Source organism: Mustela putorius, unplaced genomic scaffold (genome assembly GCF_011764305.1).
Source record: "Mustela putorius furo isolate JIRA1106 unplaced genomic scaffold, ASM1176430v1.1 tig00003853_pilon_pilon_pilon, whole genome shotgun sequence".
Lineage (NCBI taxonomy): Eukaryota > Metazoa > Chordata > Mammalia > Carnivora > Mustelidae > Mustela > Mustela putorius.
Window position 1 is genome coordinate 81,169,240 of NW_025422005.1, and position 26,411 is coordinate 81,195,650.

The window sequence follows — 26,411 nt, forward strand, 5'->3', positions numbered from 1 at the left end:
AAAATTTCAGGGTTAGGGTGGATCTTAATAATCTTCAAATTCTGGTTCTGTCTTACTTTGCCAATCACAAACTTATTTATAATTATTTATTTATAAATTGTGCATAAGTATTTATAATTGATTGATCAAATGTATCAATCCAAATTAATCTCCCTGTCCCTCAGGTTTCTTATCTGAAAAATGGGATGATAATGGTATTTACTCAGAGTTATTATGAGATTACATGAATGAGTACTTATAAAGCACTAAAGAATAGTCCCTCGGTAGGACACAGTTACACTATATAAATGTTTTAAAAATAAATATTAGATTTTATTATGGCTAGGAAATCTGCCCAAATCTGAATTTCACTTTTCTGCCTGCCTGCCTCCCTTCGCTCCCTCACCTCTGTGTTCCTGAGGAAACATGCTTACAAATCAACAAGGAGATAAGACACAGATTATGATTTGATTGATTCACCAATGATTGGCTATTTGGTTGAAACACGCTGCTTCAGCCTGACACCTAAACAATTTCCTCACTACCCTTAAGTATGAGTTTAAAAATTGTAGCTTATTAGCAGAATCAGATGTTAGAGCTTCAAAGAAATCAGCATGATCTTTGTCCTGCATTTTCGCACAATTTGCAAAAGTATGAAACTTTAACTACAATTTGTTCTTTTCCTTACTGACTCCCTGCTCCCCAACCCCTTCCCTCAACACATTTCCCCACACATCGAGAGGCATTCCTATGCCTGTGGGCATTTGGGGGGATCTGACTACAGAAAAATTGAAGGAACATTTAATTTGAATTTCTGGGGTTATATCTACGAGGTTTATAGTCACTCCTTGTATAGTTCAATTACAGCTAACTGTCCCAGGGTAAAAAAGGCTTCTAAGAATGTTTCTCATGCTTTTCAATTCAGCTTTCAAATGTTTGCAAGAATGTTTGAGATTAGCTACTACACCAGAACACGTAAAACGTCCTGAAGTCTTATAGCCCATTTATGAAAGAATTTGAAGGAGATTTTTAAAAAATCAACAACAATGCTAAGAACATGTATGATATTATAAACAACTCATCATAAATATAATATATTATAATGTAAACTTCCCTTTTTTAAAAAAATATTTTATTTATTTATTTGAGAGAGAGAGAGAGAATGAGCAAGAGAAAGAACATGAGCAGAAGGGACTGGCAGAGGAAGAGGGAGAAGCAGGCTCCCCGCTGAGCAGGAGCCCCAGGATCTTGACCTGAGCAGAAGGCAGCTGCTTAATTGACAGAGCCACCTAGGTGTCCTAAACTTTTTCTTAAAATGAACATGAATCCTTTTTTCTCTTTCAGGACCCAACTTAATTACAGAAAAATACTGTTATTAATTTTGTTGCTCAAGTTGTACTGCTTTGCATTTAGCTGTACTGTCTCCCTAGTGTCCTCTGGTCTGTGACAATTTCTTGCCTTTCCTCATTTTTCATGACCAGGACAGTTTCGAGGGATACTAGTTCGGTATTCTGATGTGTGATTTTTTCAAACACCACACCATGAACTCAATTCTGACACTATCTACCTGAAGATAGCATCAGATCCCATAGGTTAAAAGCTCCGTCTGACAAGACTCTCCCCATCCTCTTATCCCACTTTGGATGCCAACTGAAGTTCTAGTTGTCACCTGTGCTTCTAACCCAAGAGCTATAAAACAGAGGTTACGACAACCCCCTCCTTTAGTCTGATTACTTTGCTAGAGCAGCTCACAAAACTCCGAGAAACCTTTTACTTTCTAGGATGCGATTTTATTATAAAAGGACATAATTCAGGAAGAGCCAGATGGAAGAGATGCATATAGCAAGGTGTGGAGAAAGGGCCCAGAATTTCCATGCTCTCTAGGCAAGTCATCTTCTCTGCATCCTCTTGTGTTCACCAACCTGGAAGCTCTGGAATTTCATGCTTTTGGCTTTTGTGGAGGCTTCATTATGTAGGCATGAGTGATTAAGTCATTGGTCATTCGCAACTGATTCAACTTCCAGTCCCCCTCCACTCTTCAGGGATCAAGGAGGTGGGTCTGAAAGTCCCAACCCTCTAATCTCTGGGTCGGTCTGGTAAAGCTGCATCCCAAGTCTGTCTAAGGCCCCACCCTAATTTACCTCATTAGCATAAATCAGTTGTGCTTGAAAAGGACACCTAATGAAAGACCAAAAGACATTCTTATCACTTAGAAAACTCCAAGGATTTGGGGAGTCCTCTGCCAGAAATTGAGGACAAAGACCAAATATATTTCTCACCATACCTCAGTTTTGGTTTTTCTTTTTCTTTTTTCTTTTTTTTTTCATGATTAGACTAGGGTTATGGGTTTTTGTATGAATACTGAAGAGGTGAAGTGTCCTTATCATACATATTCATAGGAGATTGTTGTGCCCAACACCACCAGTTAACTTTCATCACTTGGTTGAGGTAGTGTTTATCATGGTGTTTTGTTTTGTTGTTGTTAAATGCACTAATCTTCTGGAAGTGAGTCACTAAGTCTAACCCATTCTCAAAAGGAAGAAGGAGTGTTGGGAAATTAAGCTCCACTTCTGGAAAGAGCTTAGTTATTTATAATTGTCATGTAAGGAACATAAGCCTTCATTTATTTGAATCAGTATGGACTCTTGAATATTTATTTTATATTATATTATATTATTTACTTTGTTGTTCAAATTGTTCCAGCTTTAGCTATTGGGAGTTCTTTCAGTTGGCATCTGTGTCCCTTTGACTTTTTTTTTTCTTTTAACCACTCCCTTACTTTCTGCCACCCTAACATATTTCAGACTCATCCTGTATTTTTCCTGCCCCAGCACCAGAATCAATTATTTCTCCAAAGATTCTTGGTTACTTTGATTAAAATGGTATTTAGAAACCAAGATCTTGGTGTATGTGCGCTTATCATTAGTGGGGTATTGTTGTTTCTAAGACCTCTCCACAAACAGAACTAAGTAATAGATACATGTATATATACTAACTTACATATATATATGTTACATATATATACATATATACATATGTCTAGGATTGTTTCTACATCTACTAACACACACACACACACACACACACACACACAATTGTTTATATATCTACCATCTGTACTACTATTAAGTTAAACATGGGTTCACACTAATGTCTCCCAACTGTGATCCACTACCATGGAATTTATTCTAATTGTCCTCTCTAGTTTGTCTGTAAGTTCTTTCTCCAACAGTAAGAAACCTATCACCCACTATCCGCCTTTCTTTTACTTTTTATTCAACCTCAATACAGATGTAAAGTCTCTCATAATTACTAACTGTACTTCCATGAAAAACGACTGCCACTAGAGTAGTGTTTATGTAAAATTCCTTTCTGTTTTTAGTTTTATAGTTTTTTAATTTTTGTCTTTAAAGTTTAACTTTATAGCCAAAACACTATTTTTCAAAGTTACATAAATCATCTCTTCTTCCTCTTATCTTCTTCAGTGCTGATATGTTATACATTTATAACAGTTTAATCCATTTGCCCTTCAACATCCTGGTTGGTGCTTTCTTTTAGTTTGCATTCATTAAAGTTTACTCCTTTTAATATACAATTCCGTGGGGTTTGGCAAATACATGGAGTCATGCATGTACCACTCAGTTCAACTCCTTTTTGCACCCAGTAAGGTTAAGTTCAGGTCCTGACCTGCCATTAGAGAACACCTCATTAATGCCTTAATGTGACCCCTCTTTGTTCTCCAAAGAACACTGGATTCTTCCTTTTTCTCCATATACTCCAACTATAGAGCTTTTGAGTGGTTGTGCTACCTGAAACAAAGGCCTGAAACTTTGAAGAAGCCTGCAAAATACAGAATATTACATCTATGTCTAAAATATTCTCTTGAGGGGCACCCGGTGGCTCAGTGGGTTAAACCTCTTGCCTTTAGCTCAGGTCATGATCCCAGGGTCCTGGGATTGAGCCCCGCATTGGGCTCTCAGCTCAGCAGTGAGCCTGCTTCCCCCTCCCTCTCTGCCTGCCTCTCTGCCTACTTGTGATCTCTCTCTCCGTCAAATAAATAAATAAAATCTTTACATAAAAGAATAAAATATTTCCTTGAGTATAATATTTTTAAAAAGGACTAATCTTAACATTTAATATTTTGTGTGTTTTTCCTTCTTTATTTTCTCTCTTTTCCTATTTATCAATGTGTTTTTCAGATTAGGATCAATAATAGATTCCAAATTGCTTCCACAATTATAATCTAGGTTTTTATCATTTATAACCAATTTAATTCTTAAAGTTTGCAAATTCAGAAGCATTTCATTTCACAGAAAATACATCATGAATAACATGTCTCATTATCATCTATTTAAACCACATAAACAATTTCAGTAGTAATGTCTTGACTAATCTTTTAGTATATAATTCCTTTGTTGTTAATCCAGCATATTTTTTTGCTAAAATATTTTTCTAATTGTTTAATTTTTTCTTGGTTTCTTTAACAGATTTTGAATCTGAATAATTAACACCTTTCATTTAATTTTTTCTTTTGGAGATGTAGAATACATAGTTGTAACACCTTATAAATATCTTTTTCAATTGACAAATTTATCTTTTCCTGGATTTCTATGGACATTAATAGGAGATGCTTGAAACCGTATTTGTTGAAAGCTGACCTGGAACACAGAACTCTCAGATCTGTACATTTAAGTATTTTTCTTTGGATTCAAGGTTGTCAACATGATGTGTGGGCTTCTGCTTTTGCAATTATTTTAAATGTGATTGTTAAGTCCCTTTGGGAAATTGTTCTCCAGTTCTTGCATTTTTTTGTGTACCCTCCTTTTATTTAGTCAAGGTATTAAAGTATGTTTCTTCTTTTGAGAAACATTGTTTTCATTAAGAAGTGAAAAGAGATGGGGCGTGGAGGGAGGCTGGCAGAGGACAGAAAATTTTACTCAGAGAAAAGAGAAACTATTATTGTTAGTCTGAATTTCAATTTTTAAATGAAAACCTGAAGGTCAGAAGAAAGAAACTAGTATTTCATTCAAAAGTAGAATTTAAGGTAAGCCCAACTTTAACTCAGAAAAAATATCCAGTCATTTATTTGCATAATTATTTTCTAGTTTCTAGTTTCAAAATAAAACTGAAGTAATCATTTACAAATTGTGTTATTAGAAGATGGAACTGCTATGAAATTTAATAACTCCAATTGAGTATCTTCTGAGTGAAACAGAATATGTGCATTTTTATTCTTGTCAAATTTAGGGTAATCAACAATACGATTAAAGGCTTTTAATTGAGTTGTCACCAAAGACATAAGCCAAAGATGGCAAATAGCTAGCAAAAACAGCACCATTCTAGACACTCCAAGGCAGACATCAATAATCAATCACAGTGATTTTCCATTATGTCAAGACAAGATCCCAAATCCTTCTTACCACAGCTCTACTAGTCATCCAGTGCTAAGTATGTAAAGGACAAACGAAAAATTAAATTTATTTGCCATTAACCAAATAACTATAAACTTCTCACCTCCCTGAGATATCAAATGCATGACAAAGGATTCTCCTTACTTGCAGGTTGTATAAGTTGTATAAGTTGCACTATTTCTTGAATGACCCAAATAAAAGTCTTTTTAATGCCATGCAATTTTCTCAGACTTATTCTAGCATATTTTATTTCCATATACACAATATTGCAAAGTAACAAAAGACTCTTACTCAAGAATATGAAAATTTTTCAAAAGATCTGTTATAGATATATTCTTTCCATATACAGGATGTGCTTACTGAAACGGACATGGAGATTAAGTGATAAAGTCACTTAACAAAATAGTCAAATATGTAACGTCTATTTTAATGAAACTCAGAGAATATGAGGATTATGAGTGGAATTAATACAGTAAAATAATGAGCAGGATTTACATTTACTGGAAGCTACATAAAAAACAACAAATCAATCTGCACTAAGTTCATTTAGCCTCAGTTTTACATCTCCTAGGACAGGAATTGTGTAGCCTACAAAACAATTTATATTTTATCTGTACCATCTAATTAATTAAATGGCCCCAGAGTACCAGACTCACAAATCTCGTTAATAGCTGAATACTGAAATAAAGGCTGTTCACCCCTACTAGAATAATATTTGCATATCCCCACCTGTGATGGGTAATAAGTACCTGCCACAAATCAGAATTATGAATTTTGTACGCCTAACAAAACCGCAGGGGAAATTATACCTCAGACATTCCATAATAATTGCAGCTAAGCTGTTTAGTGCCATCCACTTATTCTGCCTGAAGTGTTTAAAGCAGCAACAGTTGTAAATGAATTCAGGCACATATTCAAGGGAATGTTTTTTTTTTTTTTTTCAAAAAGTTTTTCTGTCTTGCCATATGTAATTATCTTTACGGAAGTATTCAACTGCAAGTTATAATGCATTCACATTTAAAAAAGCAAATTAGAAAAAAATAAAGAGAGTTCCTTCCATCAGCCCATTAGGTGTGTATTAGACATCTGTTATTGAAACTCTCGAGTAGCTCAAGATGGGTTTCAAGGTATTGACATTCTGAACTTAAGTAGGCTAGATGGGTTGGGATTCTCATTGTACAATCTGTAAATTGGTAAAGTGACATTCAGAGTAGATATCCAGGAAATAGTGATAGTATGATGAAGCAAATGCTGGACAAGTAGTCCCAAGTTTCAAGATTGCATAAGGTGGCCCATCTCTAAAATGGCTTCTCTGAGCTCCAGAATTGGTCTGTGGAGTCTACAAGCTCCTAGGAGGAATCTAGCCTAAGACCACCACAGTCCTGGACCATTACCTGGGAACAGTGAGAGTTGCGAAGGGCATACATATCTCTTCTCAGTGTTAATTAAGCTCCTACATGGGAAGCGCCATTGTAGTATTCAGCACAGAGAATCACACCGGAAGAAATAACAAATACCTTAGTATTCGCTGTTAAATACCAGTGACCATGTTATGGTGAGCTGAACTATCTGATTACTTGTCAAACATTTTGGGGAATTAGTAACTGCAATAGGAGCAAGACATGACCTGTTTAGGAAGTATGGAAGCGGTTTAACAATGTAAACAGCAGTGAGGTATACCAGAGAGATAAGTTAACTAAATATTGGAGGAACCAGTTTCAACTCTTGCCAGGAATTAACCTTGAGATCTTGACCAAGTTAGTTTCTCGGAGTTTCTCTTCCCTCATCTATAAGATGTTAACAAAAATTGTTTCATCTATCTAGCAACGCACTGACCAAATTAAACTGCTTAGGATGGCTGTGTGCCCCACAGCCACACTGTACACACCTTAACATCTCACTGTAAGTGGCTGTCACTATTTATTTTCCCCATTAGGGATTTGGCTGATTGGCTGTCTGCCTTCTAAAGCAAGTTTTTCTACCTAAGAGGCTTGACTGAAAATGGGAAGGAGGGGCACTGGAGAGAATATATGAATATAATCCAATCCTTTGGAGACAAAGGGTCTCTTACTATTTTTTCTGTGTATGCTTAGCTTGAGTACAAGAAATCAACCTCATTTTCTAGAAAAGGGCCCTAAAAATAATTAGGATTTATATATTTTCAAAAGAGTGGGCAGGGCACAATGAGTCACTAAGAGGTGATTAAATAAGGTTGTTTGAGGTTCCCTAAGGTGACAAGATGGTCTGTAGGCTTTAGAAAGGAAGCGTATATAGCCTATTACCATGATGAAGTGAAATTTAAAATTACATTTTATATTTGTAAAGGACTAACAGGCAAGGTCCCTATAGATTGTCAAATACTACATAAAACGCTATAAAAACCAGGCCATAATCTCTCACTAACTTACACATTAGCCCGAGGCAGTAAAGATGGTTTTTATTGGAACTAGATTTTGTGAGGGGAGAAAGAAAGTTACGCACAGTTTATCCTGGCTTTTCAGGCGCTTTGCTTCTTCCTTGAGTTAACATGACGTATTCCAAGTGATTAAATAAACTTGTCTAGCAACTCTTCTCATGCACTTGAAAGGAGGCAAAGTAAAGAAGGATTTACTCTGAAGAGAGGTCTTAATTCTACCACTGAAAAGTGTCCCTATTCTAATCATCACTACAGCAACCAAGAAAGGCAAGAAAAATTAAGTCTTCTAAAATAGCTGATTTCAGAGACCCACTTATACTCCATGTACTAGTTCACTTACCACATTATACCTTTGCATATCTAAAATGTGTGGGAAGAATTCAGAAGATGGAGGAGGGATCATTGTTAGCACATGACCCCAGTGAGGCGATAGTTCGAATTATCACTGAAGTGCTGGGAAAGGCTTGTCAAACATTTTGGAGAATTAGTAATTTTTTTTGTCTTCAAGAGTTACTGTGAACAGCTTAAAGTCAGATTTACAGTATGTGGCAGATTTATCAATGATCTCCAGATTCAAGCAGTCGACCAATATGCATACTGGTGTCTTCTGTTTCATTCACCTTTCAAGGGCTGGGGATTTGCAGTATCCTCGAAGCTAGGACTAAGCTTTTATGAGGGGACAAACTGCTAGCTATTTAAATTTGTCTCTTTTACCTCTTAATTTAATATCTATAAATTTGGACTATTTCCAGGACTAGCTTAAGCAGAAATACAAAATTCTGGCCTCCCCTAATATTTAGACTGTGCCAATTGAGGATTAACCTTCCATAATTTAGAGACGTAAAATGTAGGGGGTGGTGGGTAGTGAGCCTGAATCCTGAAAATCTCAAGTAAAAGACCCATGTTTAATCTCATGCCTTATGAGCTCCTGAAAAGTTGGTGTGGTAGAAAGCATGTATGAACTTTGCTGTCAGAATGTCCTCTGTCCTAATCCCCACCCTATCATTCCATACCTCTATGACTTTGGGTAGCTAAATTACCTTCTCTGAGCTTCAGTTTTGTTTTGTTTTGTTTTCCCTCATTAGCAAAATAGGAACAATGACAACTGTCTCAAAATATTGCTGGGAAGATTAAATAAGATCTCATATAAGCCTCAGGTTAAGTCTTCTTACTGGAACTGGATTTAGGGTTTCAGCCAAGGAGCCCTCAGAGTCTGGGACATAGTGACCAAAGAAAGAAAATGCTCTAAAAAGAAAGAAGAGATTAATGTTCACTGCTATGGAAAGATCTAATAAAACACAACCTAAAACAATCCCTTCTCCTTTTACCTTTCCAACCGCTGTTTCATTTCTGTCCTTTGCTAGCATCTTCCTTCACCTTAAACTTTATCATCAAGAGGACCTATGAATTCCTGTTGCTAAACCCAAAACTCACTTTGGTCCTCGTTTTATTAGGGTAAAACTGGTACAGTTTGGAGACTTAGAAAGGAAGAATTGTAGGTGCAAAGAGCTTGCCTGGATTCAGAGTGAGAGCCTGAATGGCAAATTGTCATTTTAGTAAATGTGTCAACTTGAGCAAGATATCTGACTATTCTGAGCTTGTTTTCCTCCTCTATTCCTAGAAAAAAAGAAACTTACTTACAAGTTCTGATAAAGAAGAAGAGCAGATAACAATACACAGAAATATATAGTACCCTGCTTGGAATGTGGTAAGTGCCCACTAAAAGTTTTGCTTTTCCCTTTCTCCTGACATAAATGGTACCACATAGCAGCCGTCTTTTTCTTCTACCCTTTGTCATGCAAAGTCCTCCAGGTTAGGAAACTTATTTTAATTATCTGTACATCCATAATGCCCAGCACACTATTTGAAACATTAGAGCATGTTCAGTAAATTCTTAACTGATTGAATGAAAATGGAATATAGGCATGAGTAAGTACACAGGGGAGTTCCTACAGAAGAAATGTCTCATGGTGCTTACACCAGTTTCCTGGTGGAAGTTTCTTCTAGAGGGTCTATTGAGAGATCAAGTATAATGAAAAGACTACAAATAATTATCAGTAACATTTTATAAGAATTCATTACGTGGACCTTCGATTAAGTGTGTTTACGTAGTATCTTAGTCATCACGCAATCTGTAAGAAAACTGCTCAGTGTCCATTTTACAGAAGAAATATTTGCTTACACATTTAGGTCACTACATCAGCTAAGAGGGGATCTGGGTTTTGAAACTAGAGCTGCATGTAGAGTCTATGTTCTTAAGCATTATGCTATGTTCCTGACTCCCTACCACATGTATGTTGTGAATTCATGATCGACAAGGCCCTCCGTGAGGTGGCTGCTGCCCCCCTGTCCAAATTTCACATTTTCGTCCCTGCTTTCTTTTCCAGGCCTATTTTCCTTTTTAAACATCCTATGAACTTTCTCACCATCAGGCCTTTCACAAAGGTTCCTCATCTCCTTTCATTAAGTCACCTCTACTGTCACTGTCTTGTGTGTGTTTCTTCTCCCTGCCACTAAACTATCCTTGACTTTAAACATTTTGAAGCGTCACAGTGATTGAAATGGAGCATGAGCTTGAAGCCAGATGAAGCCTGGTTACAATATGTATGACTCTGATCGACTTGGCCTTTTGAGTGAGGCAACAACCATATGCACTTCACAGGATGTTCTAAGGACTAAACGAGAAAACGCGTGCAAAGCACCTGCTATAGTAAGCACTTCATAAATGGCATCTATTATTAAGATGATGAATACTTTCATTCTAGTCTTAAGATTCCTCACACTGAAGTCATGGTCTAAAAGTTTTTTAAACATTTTAATGTTCATTTCAGTTGTACCTAAAATAAATACTTATTAATTTATTTCCTTACATATTACATCTTCAAGATAGAAGTAAGACTTGAGTATCAGTAATTGAGCTTGGTATGTGAATGAAGGGAATTTTTTCAGGGGCTTCTGGGGAAAGGGATTCACATGCAACATTATGTATTTGCTTTTGCATAAGACCAGAAAGCTATGATAATTAATTTTTGAAATTAAAATCAATATAGATATTAAATTATAATTGAGCATGATTTTGCCCTGGACTGAAATGATTGTACTTAACTGTTCCAGTTTTAATTTAGGGCTAATTCAAATTAGGTAATACAGTTCTCTCATTGCTATTTAAATTAGAGACAGATTACATGTATTTTATATATTTGTACATACATACCATGTGTGCTATTAAGCTTTGGAGAATATTATGAATTCACAATGAAGATTATTTTAAAACTACAATAAAAATACTGTATTTAGTCCCAAAACTATATTCTACAGTTCATAAAATATGACTGTTTTAATAAATACAGGAGTTCTCCCATAATTCTCTTGGGTAATTTATTTACCAAAGGTTTTCACGTGCTTATGACTATATCAGGAATTACTGAAACCATGATATATTTAAACAAAATCTTCACAACCAACTGGGTTATTCATTGTCTATTTAGATGTCTTTGATTTCTCAACACGGATGCAGATGCATATTCTCCAAGCTATGCTAAAGGCTGGTCAAAGCTATATTTAAAAAGCATGTGAAAGGCAATTTTTATGTCTATGTGCTAGGCAGACCTTGGTTTGTTTGCTTTTAAATCTGTTTTTACATCTCTACAAAATATATCTTTTGTTCTCCTTTCTCCATTTCCCAAAATTCATTCTGAATAATGTCATTTCTATTTTCAAAGATCTTTAGTGTCTCTTTAAGATTTACCAAATGAAGGTAATTAGTACAACTTTCTTATCTTGGCATTTAAGAACACCCAGATACCCAGATTACTCTACAAGTTATCACAGAAACAAAAATGGGAGTAGGGGAAACAAAAAAAGAAACAAAAATGGGAATGGACATTTAAGAGACATTTATCCTTGGCTATGAGGATCATCCCCTTGACATATCACATTGCATAAATAATTTCACCTTTTCTGAACCTTTGCTATCTCAATTGTAGGATGAAAAAGTTAAACTATGGTTTCCTAAATTTTTTTTTTAAAGATTTTATTTATTTATTTGAGGGAGAATGAGTGAGAGAGAGCATGAGAAAGGAGGAGGTCAGAGGGAGAAGCAGACTCCCCAAGGAGCTGGGAGCCCGATGTGGGACTCGATCCTGGAAGTCCAGCATCATGACCTGAGCCGAAGGCAGTTGCTCAACCAACTGAGCCACCCAGGCGCCCCTGGTTTCCTAAATTTTGCTATAGGTCTAGAAGTCCGTGTGTCTCCAACTTAATCCTTGCAGACATATTTTTTATGAGGTCCTTAAATGTTTCATTAGTTTCAGCTAAACCACACTACATACTGATTCATGCACATACCCATCTACTTTTTGGCTTCTATTCTCTTCGTATTACTGACTTCTTTCAAAAAGAAGTTCTCTTCATTTCTGTCAGTTCAAGTTCTCACAGTACTTCAAGATTTCCTTTCAGATTACCCTCTCCATCAAACCTTCCCTAACATCTTCCAACTCATGGTGTTATGATCTCTGAAATTTTGTTTGAAACTCTTCAATATATGCCACACACAGATTTTTATTATACAGTAGTCTCCCCTTACTCATGGTTTCACTTTTCGCCATTTCAGTTACCCGCAGTGAACTGCAGTCTGAAAGCAAATGGTCCTCCTTCTGACATTTTGCCAGAAGGTCAAAAGCACCCTAAACCTAGGTCACAATGCCTACATCATTCCCCTCACTTCATCTAAACACTTGGGCATTTTATCATCTCACACCATCACAAGAAGAAAGGTGAATACAGTATATTTTGAGAGACCACATTCACACAGCTTTTATTAGAACATATTGTTATAGTTGCTCTATTTTATTCTCGTTGTTAATTTCTTACTGTGCCTAATTTATAAATTAAATTTTATCACAGTTGTATATATATATAGGAAAAACATAATAGGGTTCAGTACTAATTGTGATTCAGACCTCCACTAAGGGTGTTGAAATGTACCCCTGCAGATAATGTAGGGATGCTACTATATTGTTTCTTATTTGGTCTTCTCTGTTAGACTTGGAACAAAGGCATTCTCTTACTGACTTCTGCATATTTCTGGAGCACCCAACAGTGCATGGCACATGATAGGCTCTCAATAAAATCCCTGTGGAATAAAAAGTCTGGTGAACCATTCTGATACACTGTAAATGGTAAAATTATCTCCTGTTGCAGAAAGCGCTGTTAGCCTTTTATTTGAATTCCATTTTGTATGTTGTTTTTGATTGTTCAAAGATGCAGTTTAATACTGTTTTTTATTATACCATATGAGTATTAGCGTTCCCCTGACACTAAGACAGGCAGAAAGATGATGCAGTTTGGCTCTTTCTTTTCTCCAAGCCATTATGCAGAGAATAAGCTCAGTGTGATGAGGTCATACCCCTGAGTCTAACAAAGAAACAGGTTGCTTCTCAGAGTTACACATCTCAGACTATTTCCTGTAATCAGTTAACAATTTCAGCTTGATTAAAATGTGTACAATTTTCCATTTGCTTAATTTTTTTTAATTTAAATTTTGGATCAAACTAAGAAATTCTCTATGTCCCCTCTCTCCTTCAAAAACATTTTTCCACCATAAATGAAGCTGTAATTGGAACTTAAAGGTCATTCCCCAGTGATAAATGCTATGTGGATGTTAAAGCAAAGACAGCTCATGTTTCCTACTATCCTTTCACCCTTGTTATTATGATGGAGGCTGCATAGATCCAGTGGAATTTGGCAGGTAAAGGGATCCGGTTGAATCATCTCAAAGCCTGGGAGTTTTGAGGCCTCTGGCTATTATGGCTGAGTAGCTGCGAGTATGCAGAAATTGTTGCTTTGTTTGCCCTGAATCCCTGAGCCATCTGTACCACACAGAAAAGCACTGTGAACTCAGTCATTCAAAATGAATATTTAAGAGTTCACTTTTGACATGCTTTTTTGCTTTTTTTTTTTTAATTTATTTTTTATTTTGTGTTTGTTGCCTCTTAAATTTCTTGATCCCAGCTGTCCTGTCTTTCCCTGCACTGGCATCATTCTGTATTCCGCGTAGTAGGAACAGAGATTGCAGATAATCAAAGAGAAGCCATCTTTTAACCCTTGAATTATTTGCATGGTAAACAATCAGGACGGTCTCATATTCCATCAAGATTTTGCTCATTTGTGCTCACTAAAAAATACAAACACACAGGAGGTATTTTATGCTGCCTTCTTCTTGTTGATTTTGTTAGTTTTGTATGTTTTAAACCATTCTCTTTTTCAGAACATCGTACCCATGTGATGAATTAAAATTAATGTCCTTTCATAGATTGTTTACTGAATGTCTATAACAATTCTAAGCAACTCCCAAAGTGATAGTATATATGAACTTTTTCCATAGGTATTCCAGATTGGAGATATTTGTGGCGATGCAATGATTATACTGTGGTATGTAATACCTATAAGCATTTTTTACTAAGGTCAAGCGTTGTTACTGGTCTCAAGGTTGAGAAATTCTAAGGAACTAGTTTTCATAGCAAAAAAAAAAATTGTTTTTTCAGTTTTACACATTAAAATGCAGAATTTAGAGCCTTAAGCCTCTGAAAATTGGTAAAAGGCCAATAGGAAAGATGTCAGAGAGAGATCTGTTCACACTTTTGAATACCATATGTGACTTTTTAGGATCTGGTCCTGCTCAATAATAAAAAGCCTAATCTTCTACCTACAACCTGTTGAAATCCTACTTTCGTCCAGGATTTCTCCACCTTACTATACTGATATTTAGTGCTGGATAATTTCACTGTGTGGCCCGTGTCTTGTGCATTGTAGGATATTTAACAGCATCCTTGACCTCCACTCATTAGATGCCAGACACTACTAGCAACATCCTCCTGATTTATGACCAAAGGGGTGGGGGGGGGAGACGTCTCCACACATTGCCAAATGCTCCCCAGGGAGTGATGTTGCCTCCCTACCTCCATTTGAGAACCTCACGTGACCTTTTATAATCCCAACATACCATGCCCATGGATCAGAATTTAGTGTCGTTTCTAGATATTTTAACAAGGAACTCAGTGTTTTCAACAGGAGTCAGGACTAAAGGAGAGAAATTCAGGAGAACCCCATCAGACTGCAGGATTTTAAGGGTGTGCTACTTGACCTGTGGGTCAGATTAAGGAAGCAGCTTCTATCCCTGCCTCACCACAGCTGCCTCTCACACCCACTAAGCCTCTGACTAGATTCAGAAAATCAGCCTGTATTTCTTGCCACCTAACTACAAGGACAAAGAGAAGCAACAATATGCCCAATCACCTTTATCCTTTTAAAGCTCCCATGCCTATATTATCATTCATTGATTGAACCTAATTCATAAACAGACTTCTAGCTTCAAGGAAGTTTGGAAAGTATCCTTTATCCTTTTCTGGCTCTTACAATACACGTAGAAAGTAAAATCTGCTGTGGCTAAAATATCACATCCAGCGTGTCATACTGTGGAACACCTGCTTGTTTTGGAGTCATTGTGCCCTCTGTAGAGATATGCTTTACTCTTTGTTCATTCATTCATTCATTCATTCACTCATTCACCCATTCAACCCTCAGCCAATTTTTCAACAAGTTTTTATTGAATAATGTGCTGGGAATTTCCCTGGTGCCAATAGCTTGAATTAGTTTATTGAGACATGTTAGTGGAGAAGACAAGAACTTGAGAGGGTATTGAGGAGACAGACCAGGACTTACAAATGCCTTTGAGACTGTCTCTCTCTCCTCTCTTTTTCCATCCCTCTCTTTCAACATCCTTTTCCTAGAATGGGCTTCTTCATGAGGCACTGAACTGAATTACTAGAAGTTCCAGATTCACTCCCTAAGAGCTTCCTCACCATATAATCATTTTTTTCAACAAATATCAATCAAGAACCCACCAAACATTTATCTCTGTTAGGTGCGCTGAATGGGGGCTGTGAGAATCTGAACAGAGAGGCTTTCTTCTTCCAAATAAAGTTGAAAAAGAATAAATGAGCAACAAAGAAGAATCCTAGTTTTTGCAGCATCAGTCATACGCTTCTTCTTGAACCAAGCTGTGGATAAGATATTAGGATTGATCCAACAGGAGTACAGTGTTGATGCACTTGGATCATTTAGCTAAGGGAGAAGTAGATGGTGGAAGTTAAAGTAGGAGGATTGCATGGCTTGACTACCAGAGGAATCTCGGAGGAGAAACCTGCCGTACTCCTTCATGTCAACGACAACTGCCTGCTGTGTACTGGGTACTAGGCCCAGTATCGAGAATAATGAAGGGAACAAGACAAATTTCCCTGGAAAGGCTCTTCTGTGAAACCTGATCCTGTCAACACCCACTCATGACCAGCAGGGCTAACCACTACCTCTTCTGGGCTACTAGTCATTTGCAGATATTATTAAGTTGCTGTTATTTGTATCTGTTTTCCTCAGGAGGCCATAACACCTTTGAAATGGAAGCCGCTGGCATCTTACCTTAATACTGTGCCTGGCATGCAGATGTGATTCCATGAATGTTTGGTTATCGGCTAAAGGTTGAAAGAGTGAAAGAACAAATGACTGATTGTTTAAATAAATGAATGAATGCCTTCCCCTCATACTGAGACAACTGTAGGTGGGGGCCTTTCTCCTTTCCTAAAGCAACCCCACTGGAGAGGCGAATTTGGCTCACTGGAAAAGTGATGGAAGGGCATCTGATCTACTCTGACATGTTTCAATTTAAGCTTATCCTTCTCTTGCTCCTTTGCTGTAAGTCTATCTTTTGGGCTATGAGATTTTTATTGAATTTTTGATGTGTGAATGAATCACCATGTAAAATGTAAGCTCTTTCTTGAATAAAATTACACAAACAAAATACTCCTGGAAAAATGAGGCAAATAAGTCTCTTCGGAGGTGGTTATTTATTAAGAATGCCCTCCACATTTAAAATGCTCTCATTTCAATAGCCTTAAGTGTCTCTAGTTGGAATTTTAGTAAGAAAGACATATGATCTGTGAGAAATGGCACTTTATCATGGCCGGCTATAAAAGCATTAAAAAGTTTTAATGACTAAAAGTATTTTAAGTTGCCATATAAAATGTTTTCAGATTTCTTTTATCTTTTTATGGGGGGGGGCAGGGAGAGTGAGGTGGCTATGACTATGATTAAAATCAATGAAGACCCATTGCTGGTTTTAACACTTGATGACAATATTGTATACCACTGTGGCACATAAAATGATATCACCCATAAATCCCTTGCCCTTTCTGATGCTTCTAAGAAAACACATGAAATCATTTTGACTGATTAACAAGGCTATGCTCTGCAGGCACTACTGACCCTGAAGTTATTGGTATTACCTAAAGTATCTGAAGCTATAAATCAGGGGCAGTTTGCATTATTAGCAGCAGGAAGATGTTTCCTAGGAAGAAAGAAGAAGGCAACAATTATTTAGAGTTATTTGTGATGTATTTCCAGTGTATTATGCTTTGGGTAATATTAAAAAATGTATGATATTCAATTCTTGCAACTAGGGTTACTAAAAATTAAAGGAGGCATCTCAGATTCAGAGGAAGGCAAGCAACTCCCCACAGTAGATTTTACCTTTTGGAAGTGCTGTTTGTAGTTACTTAGTTGGAACAGACATGACCAAATGGGGCCACTGATTTTCTCTATCTCCTATCCTCACTCACAGTTGCCTATCTCACTCTTCATCTTCCAGTGAAAATAGTCAAGCTGCTCATGGGTTTGTGGTTATAGTGCAGTGCTGGGAGAGAATGGAGGAACACTGAATAACTTCTGATTTAAACATAGAAAAAATAAAATAGTGGTACATTTGTCAAAATATAATGCCTAGATGCACCTGGGTTGTGCACTTGGTTAAGTGTCCTCTTCTTGGTTTCTGCTCAGGTCATGACCCCAGGGTCATGAGATTGAGCCCCGAGTTGGGCTCCACTGTCAGCATGGAGTCTGCCTAAGACTCTCTCTTCTGCACCTCCATCCCACTCATTCTCTCTCCCTCTCAAATAGATACATAAGTCTTAATAAAATAAGATAAAATAAAACAAAATGCCTAAAGCCCAGCAAATATTCTACACATTAGATGGTATCTGTTGTTTAAAATCACAAAATAACCAACAGGCTGTGCTATATTAATTGGAGGGTACAGAGGCCTATTCTCACCACCAGTCATATATGGACCTCTCCAAAGTGTTTCTCATTCCTCTATCAAAACCTCCTGAGACAGACAAACACCAGCTAGGCTTGTGGGTGATGTGATTTATGTGATGTTTAGTGCTACTGAAGTATTATACTGGCATCATCCTGGATACAATCTGTAGTTGAGAAACATGTTAATAAATATTAGATGCAAGTTTACCAAGAAACTGTTCACCAGGTCTACTGGGTATTATTATCATAAATTCTTTTGGTTGCAAACAATGGCAATGAACTCCAATTAATTTAATTACAATATTGGATTTTTAGCTTCATCTGAATTGGACTCAAGGATATATATCATTCTTTCCCTTATATATCTGTATTCTTTAGTTTTAATTTATTTCTCAAGCCAGCTGATTTGATGTGATAGAGAGAACAAGGGACAATTTTGTACCATATTAGTCATGTGGTTACTGGTATTTAAAGTATCCATTTATTCATCTGTACAGTAAAGTTAATAATATCTGTATCTCCTGGGATTCCTGAAAATAAAATAGTGGTATGAAAGCACTTTGTAAACTGTAGGACACTGAACAACTATAAGATATCTATGTATCCTCACTTTTAATGTCATAGTCTGAATAACTGCAATCTAGAACCTCCTCCCCCACCCCCACAAAAATGTAAGATTTTTTTTCAGAAGATACTAGTTGAGCTCAGAGAATCAAAGGAAAAAGAACAACCTCACATCAGGAAGTAGATAGATCACAGTGGCTGTGGGGACCTAAGCTCTAAAAAATATATGGCACTATCTTCCCCATATATAATTTAAAACTTATAAAGTTTTACTCCATATGTATAAACATATATATATATAGGCTTATATATGTAGTTATATATAGTAAACTCTTTTATTGACAGGGATCTATATATTGATTGACCAATAGATCCTTATCAGTAACATAGTTTAGAGAAGCTCCATAAAGTTCTCATTTTTCTTGTTACTACCTTAATTTTTGGAAATATAAAAATTTCAAATATTTAATATTTTGATTGACTTTGATGTGCAATATCACACATTTTTCCATTTTTCACTACCTCTGCTTTGCTGGTACTTTAAGCAGATGCTTAGTCTGTCACTTGGCACTGCCATTAATATGATTCAATCCCAATGACTTTCAAGTTCTATTTCTCTGCCTTCTTGTTTCAAATACACCATAGAGAGAATCCAAATAGCTCACCTTGGGTCAGTGATCTATTCTTGTATATCAGAGAGTACAGGAACAAGTAGTGTAGGCATGGCTACTGAGGATCCACTCTTTTCACCAAGGCCATTTCCATAGAAGACAGATCACTATAAGCTGGAAATTCATCCCCTTCCTCCCTCTGCCCCATCTCCTTTGTGTTTTATCTATGAGTTGAGGCTGTCCATGTCCTTATCTCCATCTACCCAGTCCCTCAGTATTTAAAAGTTCCTATTTAAAACTGAAATTACTTGGGGTGCTTGGATGGCTCAATCTGTTCAGCATCAATTCTTGGTTTCAGTTCAGGTCATGATCTTAGATTGAGTCCCATGTCAGGCTCCACACTCAGTGCAGAGTCTGCTTGAGATTCTCTCCATCCCCTTATGCTGCTGCTCCTTGTATTCACCCCCCCACTCTCTAAAATAAATAAATAAATAAATAAACAAATAAAATCTTTAAAAAATAAAAACAAAACTGAAATTATAAACTATGTAATAATATAAAAAATAATTTAAAAACTGATTAGATATTCATTCTGCTACATGGCCAATGTAAAAGTTTATTTAAAATAAATCGCAAATGGGAGAAAGAAAAATCTTCACTCAGGAGATACAAGGTACAGAGAATTCCTCATCTCTATAATGGTTGTGACCTCAATTTCATTTGTAATTCAGACCTCAGTTCCCACAAGTAGGAATCTTGAGATGATACTTCTTTGAATCTACTCAAAAGTGAGTCGTCAGGTTTTTTGGGGACAATCTGCCATTTTCTTCCCTTTGTTTTCTGGAACAGCTCTTGTGTTGCCTATTGTCAATGCCTTTGATATAGCAAGAGCATTTAGATTCTTCATTTCTTGTTCTAATAATCACACATTAGTTTTATTTGTTATGTACTATCTCCCACTGGAACCTGACAATCCTACTCTACCTCAAGAAATCGTTATTGCTAATGCTGTGAGCATTCTTGAAAGATCAAAGGTGACAGAGACCTCTATGGATCCCTCAATGCCCAGATGCCCAGGTGGCTATTCTGTGTACAAAGAAAAAAATGTTTCTTTCTCCTTATTAATATGCATATTCCCAAATATATATGAGAACAGGGTTGCTTGTCTCATAACCTTCTCACTCATACTCTGACACCTGCCCTTTCCATTTTTCTTATTCATGAATGTTGAAAGGCTGGATTAAGAGACTAAATGTGCTGCATAACAAAGAGCTCATCTTCCACTGGCCATTGTCATATCTTCATGTGATGACAGAAACTTGTCCCCATGAGGAAAGATAAACTCATATGCTGAGGAAAACAGACTGGAAAGATGGAAATAACCTGAGTTTTTAAAGACATTAACGATGTACAGAATCCACCAAGCCTGGAAACGTTTTACTCATAGCCTTCTTGGTTTTTGAGCTATTACATAGCCTTTGTTTGTTTTTTAAGGCCACTAAAATGTCTTATTTTCTTACATAAACCTAAAAGACCATAACTCATGATCTTATAGCAAAAATGCACAATAAAGACAGTAATTAGAAAATTTCATTTACTAATTTGTCTTTCTCTTCCATGTTTCCATCTCAGCAGATTCAGTTTGTCACTGGATAATTTATCAGCCTCTAATGGTCTCTAGCTCTTTGATACAATATTAATTTTAGTTAAGAAATAAATATATACTTGATTTAGGATGACATCACTATCTCCATCTAAGTGTTTCTTTAAAGCTTTTCATAAGGTACATTTCATAAGGTGTATTTTCCATGTCTAGTACATTAAAATAGTTCTTAAATGGAAAGAGAGAAACAAATTTCATTTTGTTTCCCATAGGTATAACAAACGGATGAAACTGTTTTTATATACCATAAGTTCTTTAGTTAGAAAGGTCTCTGAAGGACTTTTTCTCCTTACTTTTCCATGAAAAGTAACATATGACTATACCATTATAACCAAGATGTAACTATATTGTTACAATCGATTTTATTATTTAATAAAGAGGAATTTTAAAAACAAGAAGGCTTTTTCAAGATAGTAGAGTAAATACATGTTTCTCTTCCTTCTCTCTACTAACATGACTTCAAATAAAACAAAAGGGATACATAAAGGCATAAACCAAGAAATAATGGGAGTGAAGGAAGTATGCATCAATCTAGTTGTTCATAGAACTATTTCTTCTGGAAAAACAAACAACAACAACATATAAACATATTGAGGATTGGTGACCAATAAGGCAAAATGAGAAGGATAAAGTCAAGGAGACTTTATAAAATGTTCAGTTAAGGATGAAACAGATTTTCTCTACAGAAACTCAGTAGGCCTTGCAAGTTGTAAACACTGTATCTAAAAGACTAGGAATAGGATACAATTAAAAGTCTGTAGAAGAAACAGTTGCTCTTCCTATCTTTCTCCTACATCTGCACGCAGCTGGCATGAAGGATTTAATTTACATGGAGAAAAAAAATGTCAAAATATTCAAGGAATGCTCTTCAAATAAACTAAACCATCTTTTGCAATGAGAACTAAGGTGACTAGTGTGAGAGACAGCATTCCAGGTTTAAGTGATGCATATTCTGTCATTTAGGGATCTAGAAACTTTAACTGCCAGGTCTTTGCCCACTCATAATAAGTGCAGTCTGCCAAGCCCCACGGTGTTCACAGTCAGATTTGCTGCCGTCTCTTAATTAAATGAAGAATAAGCATCTCTATACATTAGGGGAAATCTTATGCAAAGAATAAAAACTCGAATACTTCTTTAGAGACAGAGAGAGAAGGGAAATCCTCTCGATGGGAAAAAGAGGTATTTTGAGGCACAGAAAATACTTAGAAGGTATTCTAATTAGTGTTCTTAGTGGTATCTGGAAGATGCTGCCTTAATAAAATGAGAGCAGCCTTACTTGAAAAGGAAGAAATACCAAACACATACAGGAAAGCATACTGGAACTTGAATATATATTCCAACAAACCTAGCGTATTTAATGTCAAACTGTTAAATATCCAGAAAAAGCACTAAAAACTCTAGAATTATAGCTTAACTACTAAACTAGAAAGCTGACAGGAGTGGAAGGATTAGGAAAAATTAATTGGATGTATCATATATAATAAGAGAGAAATTGAAAATATGGTAGAATTTTGTGGAGCATAAAAGCCCATGGAACTTAACTCTAGAAATATTCTTCATCAGTGGAAAAGTGGATGGAATACTACATCATGGGAAAAGAAAACCCTAGCACATAACTCGGTCTTCTGTAATAATAGTTATGTAGCCATATAATACAAGTGCAATTTATTGGTTTTAACTTTTAGAAGCCATTTATAAACAAACTGTGTAAGATTTCCATGAGCTCTCAAAACATATTAGATCTTTCAACTTCGTTATAGAAATCTGTAGCACACCTGCCATGTTACTCCTGCCATAATAAATTAAAACAGAAACCAAAAATTATCTGTTTTTAACACATTGGACAACTGTGGACATAAAGAAGCCTAAAGGAATTACATCTTAAGGAATAGATATGTCTAAATAAACAGGAATCATCTGCCACTTTCCTCTTTGGATGGTCTGCCAAGTCTGGGTATAGGTAAGCTAAAAATCATGACTGCCAAAGGCAGAGGCCTCTTCCTGAGATTTAATAACATTGTGTCCTGGCTGACATATTAGATCTACAGGATCCCCAAACATGAAGCAGAGAGATCTGCTTGCAGATTTTTTTCCCCACAGGACTTTTGTTGAGTGTTTGGCTGTGGCATCACAGAAGACAAGAGTTTTGGCTAGAAAGCCAAAAAGCTCTCACAGTTCTTAGATCTTGCAAGAGGGAAGAGATTGTAATGTATACAGAAAGAGCTCACCCTGAAAATATTTGAAATAAGAGGTGAGTAGAAACTAAACAAAGCTGTAACCTAGCCCTAAAACTACTTCAACTACTGTTTGGATTGAAGTGATCATTTTCTTATACCAGTCCCTAAGTTTCCATCTGAGCAGCAGCATTGTCTTCAGTTTATAAGGTTTAAAAAATATTAAGTTGGTATACAATAAACAAATAAGAGCTATGCAAAGAAACAAGAGAAAGTAAATGTTAGTCAACAGAAAAAAATGGTCATAGAAATAGACTTGGATGTTGGAATTAGTAGACAGAAATACTAAAGTATCTATCACAAATACGTTAGAAGAACACATGAATAGTGTACAAAGAGATGGAGAATTTAAACACAGTAACTGATTCTACAAAAGGGAGCACAATGGACATTTTGGAACTAAAAGATATGAAACTTGAAATTAAAAATTAATTGGATGGTTAAACTTCTGGGAAAATGGAGTAGGTGTACTTTTACATATTCTTCTCACTGAATACAATTTAAAATCCTGGACATTACGTAAAAGGAGACTAGGAATGGTAGAGAAAAGAGGGCAGACCAGCTAAGACCTCAGGACTCAAGAATAAAATACGAGTGAATTTCTTGGGTTTTCTTTGTGTCTCCTATGTCTTAGACTTGGGGTTGAAGAAGCCAACAACCTAGAAATACCAGCAGGTATGTATAGACAAAAAAGCCACAACAAAGCATATTTTCCCTAGCCAAAGAACCAGGAAAGTGAGAGCCTACCAAAACAGTAACCACCCCCTCCAATCAAAGAGCAGAGAAAATACAGGGGCCCAAATCCAGCCATGCCAACAAAGCTGAATGGGGGCTGAGGCCGCAATGTGGCATCCTCTGAGAGTGGTTTTAGAGAAGGTAAAACATGGAGACTGGATTTTCACCTGGACCAGGCAGTAATGAGGATTCCCCCCACAACTTGGGTGGTGTCAAAGGAAGCCTGTGGTTGAATCAGGCTGTTCACTACATCAGGTGGTAATGAGGCAACACAGGGATCTCAACTTTCCACAACTGCCTAGTACTAACAAGGAACCTCCCACCTTCAGGAGTGTCAGCCAAGGTTCAGTGTAGAATGCAGACCTCAGGTCCTCTGGGTAGTAATGAGGCAGTGTTACTCCCACCTCCAACCCCCACTTGGATGTTAGAAAAATCCATGTAAAACAGAAGGTTTTGATAAGATCTAGAATCTCAGAACACAGTGCAAAATTGTACAGATGTCAATCAAATATCATTCATACCAAACACCAAACACATCTCAAACTGAATGAAAAAGACAAACAATTGATGCCAGCAGTGAAATAATAGGTTGTTAGAACTATCTGGCAATGATTTTAAGGCAGTCATGAGTAAAAACAAAAACAAAATCAATAAAAACCCACAAAACTTCAGTGAGCTTTTATAAATACATATGAAACAAGTAAAAAAATTCAAAGCCTCAACAAAGAAAATCCAACAAGAAAATGAAAGATATAAAGAAGGACCAAAAGGAAAATTTGAAACTGACAAATACAATAATTGAAATAAAAAACTCAAAGGATGGGCTCAACATTAGGTTAAAGGGGACAGAGGGAAAAAAATGTAGAACATAGAATTTACCCAAGTAAACAAAGAGAAAAAAAAAAACTGCACACACACACACACACACAACAACAACAACAACAACAACAACAACACACCTTCAAGGATCTGTGAGATTATAGCAAAAGATATAAATTTTGTGTCATTGGAGTACTGGGAGGAGAAAAGTAAGAGGATGAGGTTGAAAAAATATTTGACAAAATAATGGCTGAAAAACTGTGCATTTGGCAAAAGACACAGACATAAAGATTCAAGAAGCTGAGAGAACCCCCAACAGGATGAATTCAAAGATACCCATGATAAGACACATCATCAAATTTTGAAAATTAAAGACAAAGAAAACATTTTGAAAGAAGCCAGAGAAAAATGACACCTGTAGGTAATACAGGGTAAAAGCAATTTGAACAACTGAGGATTCCTCTCAGAAACCACAGAAGCCAGAAGACAGTGGCACAATATTTTTTCAACTTCTGAAAGAAAAGCCCATCAGCCCAGAATCTTTATACCCATCAAATATGTTCTTTAAAAGTGAAAGGAAAATCAACAATTCTCAGATGGAGGAAAACTAAGAGAATCTGTCGCCAGTATATCTATCCTAAAATAATGGTTAAAAGAAGTTCTCAAAAGAGAAAGGAAGCAGTGAAAGAGGAACCTTGCAATGTCAGGAAGAAGACATAGCACTAGAAGCAAAATACGAGTGAATACTTTAGTTTTTCCTTCTCTCCTAAATTTTCTAAATTAGGCTTGATGTTTAAAGCAAACAATCATAACACTGTCTAATGTGACTCTGAATGGATTTAGAGGAATTATTTCAGACAACTACATTATGAACAGAGAAGGATAAAAGAATGTAAAGGGAGGTAAGTTTTCTATATTTCACTCAAACTGGTACAGTGAAAACACCTGTAGACTGTGATACGTTATGTAATATAATGTAGAACAAACACTAAGAAAGCTTAAAAAAGAGGTACACTCAAAAAAGCACTATCGGTAAAGAATTCTAAAAAAATATACAGGTAACCCATAGGAAGGCAAGAATTACAGATTAACATGTCTTTACTTGGGAATTTTATCAACGTTTAAAAAAGAAATATTCTCCCCCTTGCAAAATTCTTTGCAAAAGAGGCCAACATAAACCAAATACCAAACCCCAAAAAAGAAATTACAAGAAAAGTATAGAACAATATCCTTCATGAACATAGAAACAAAAAATCACAAATATATTAGCCAGTAAATTTCAGTTCTGCAAAAAATGGAAAAATCAATCTGACCAAGATAGACTTCTTATGAATGTAACATAAGAAGCCTTTGCTGGGTCATAAGGTAGCTCTATTTTTAATTTTTTGAGAAATCGCCACACGGTTGACCAAAGTGGCTCCACCAACTTGCATTCCCACCAACAGTGCAAGAAGGTTCCCCTTTCTCCACATCCTCTCCAACATTTGTTGTTTACTGCCTTATTAATATTTGTCATTCTAACTGGTGTAAGGTGGTATCTCAATGTGGTTTTGATTTGAATTTTCTTGATGACTGATGATGAACACTCTTTCAGGTGTCTGCTAGCCATTTGTATATCTTCATTAGAGAAGTGTCTGTTCATGTCTTCTACCCATTTTTTGACTTATCTGTTTTTTGGGTGTTGAGTTTCAGAAGTTCTTTATGGATCTTGGATATCAGCCCTTTGTCTGTAGTGTCATTTGCGAATATTTTCTCCCATTCCGTGGGCTGCCCCTTTGTTTTACTGACTGTTTCTTTTGCTGTGCAGAAGCTTTTGATCTTGATGAAGTC

The 26,411-nt window shown here is 36.3% G+C and overlaps 1 long non-coding RNA gene across 2 annotated transcripts in view; it reads left to right on the forward strand.

The window, feature by feature from the left end:
• LOC101670521 overlaps positions 1-16,660 on the forward strand; it is a 77,100-nt gene extending 60,440 nt beyond the window's left edge. For both annotated transcript variants that reach the window (XR_001179394.2, XR_001179396.2), the window contains 3 exons: positions 9,428-9,514; positions 14,192-14,238; positions 15,731-16,660. This is a non-coding gene — a long non-coding RNA (uncharacterized LOC101670521). The remainder of the gene's footprint in view (positions 1-9,427; positions 9,515-14,191; positions 14,239-15,730) is intronic.
• Positions 16,661-26,411: the final 9,751 nt, after the last annotated feature.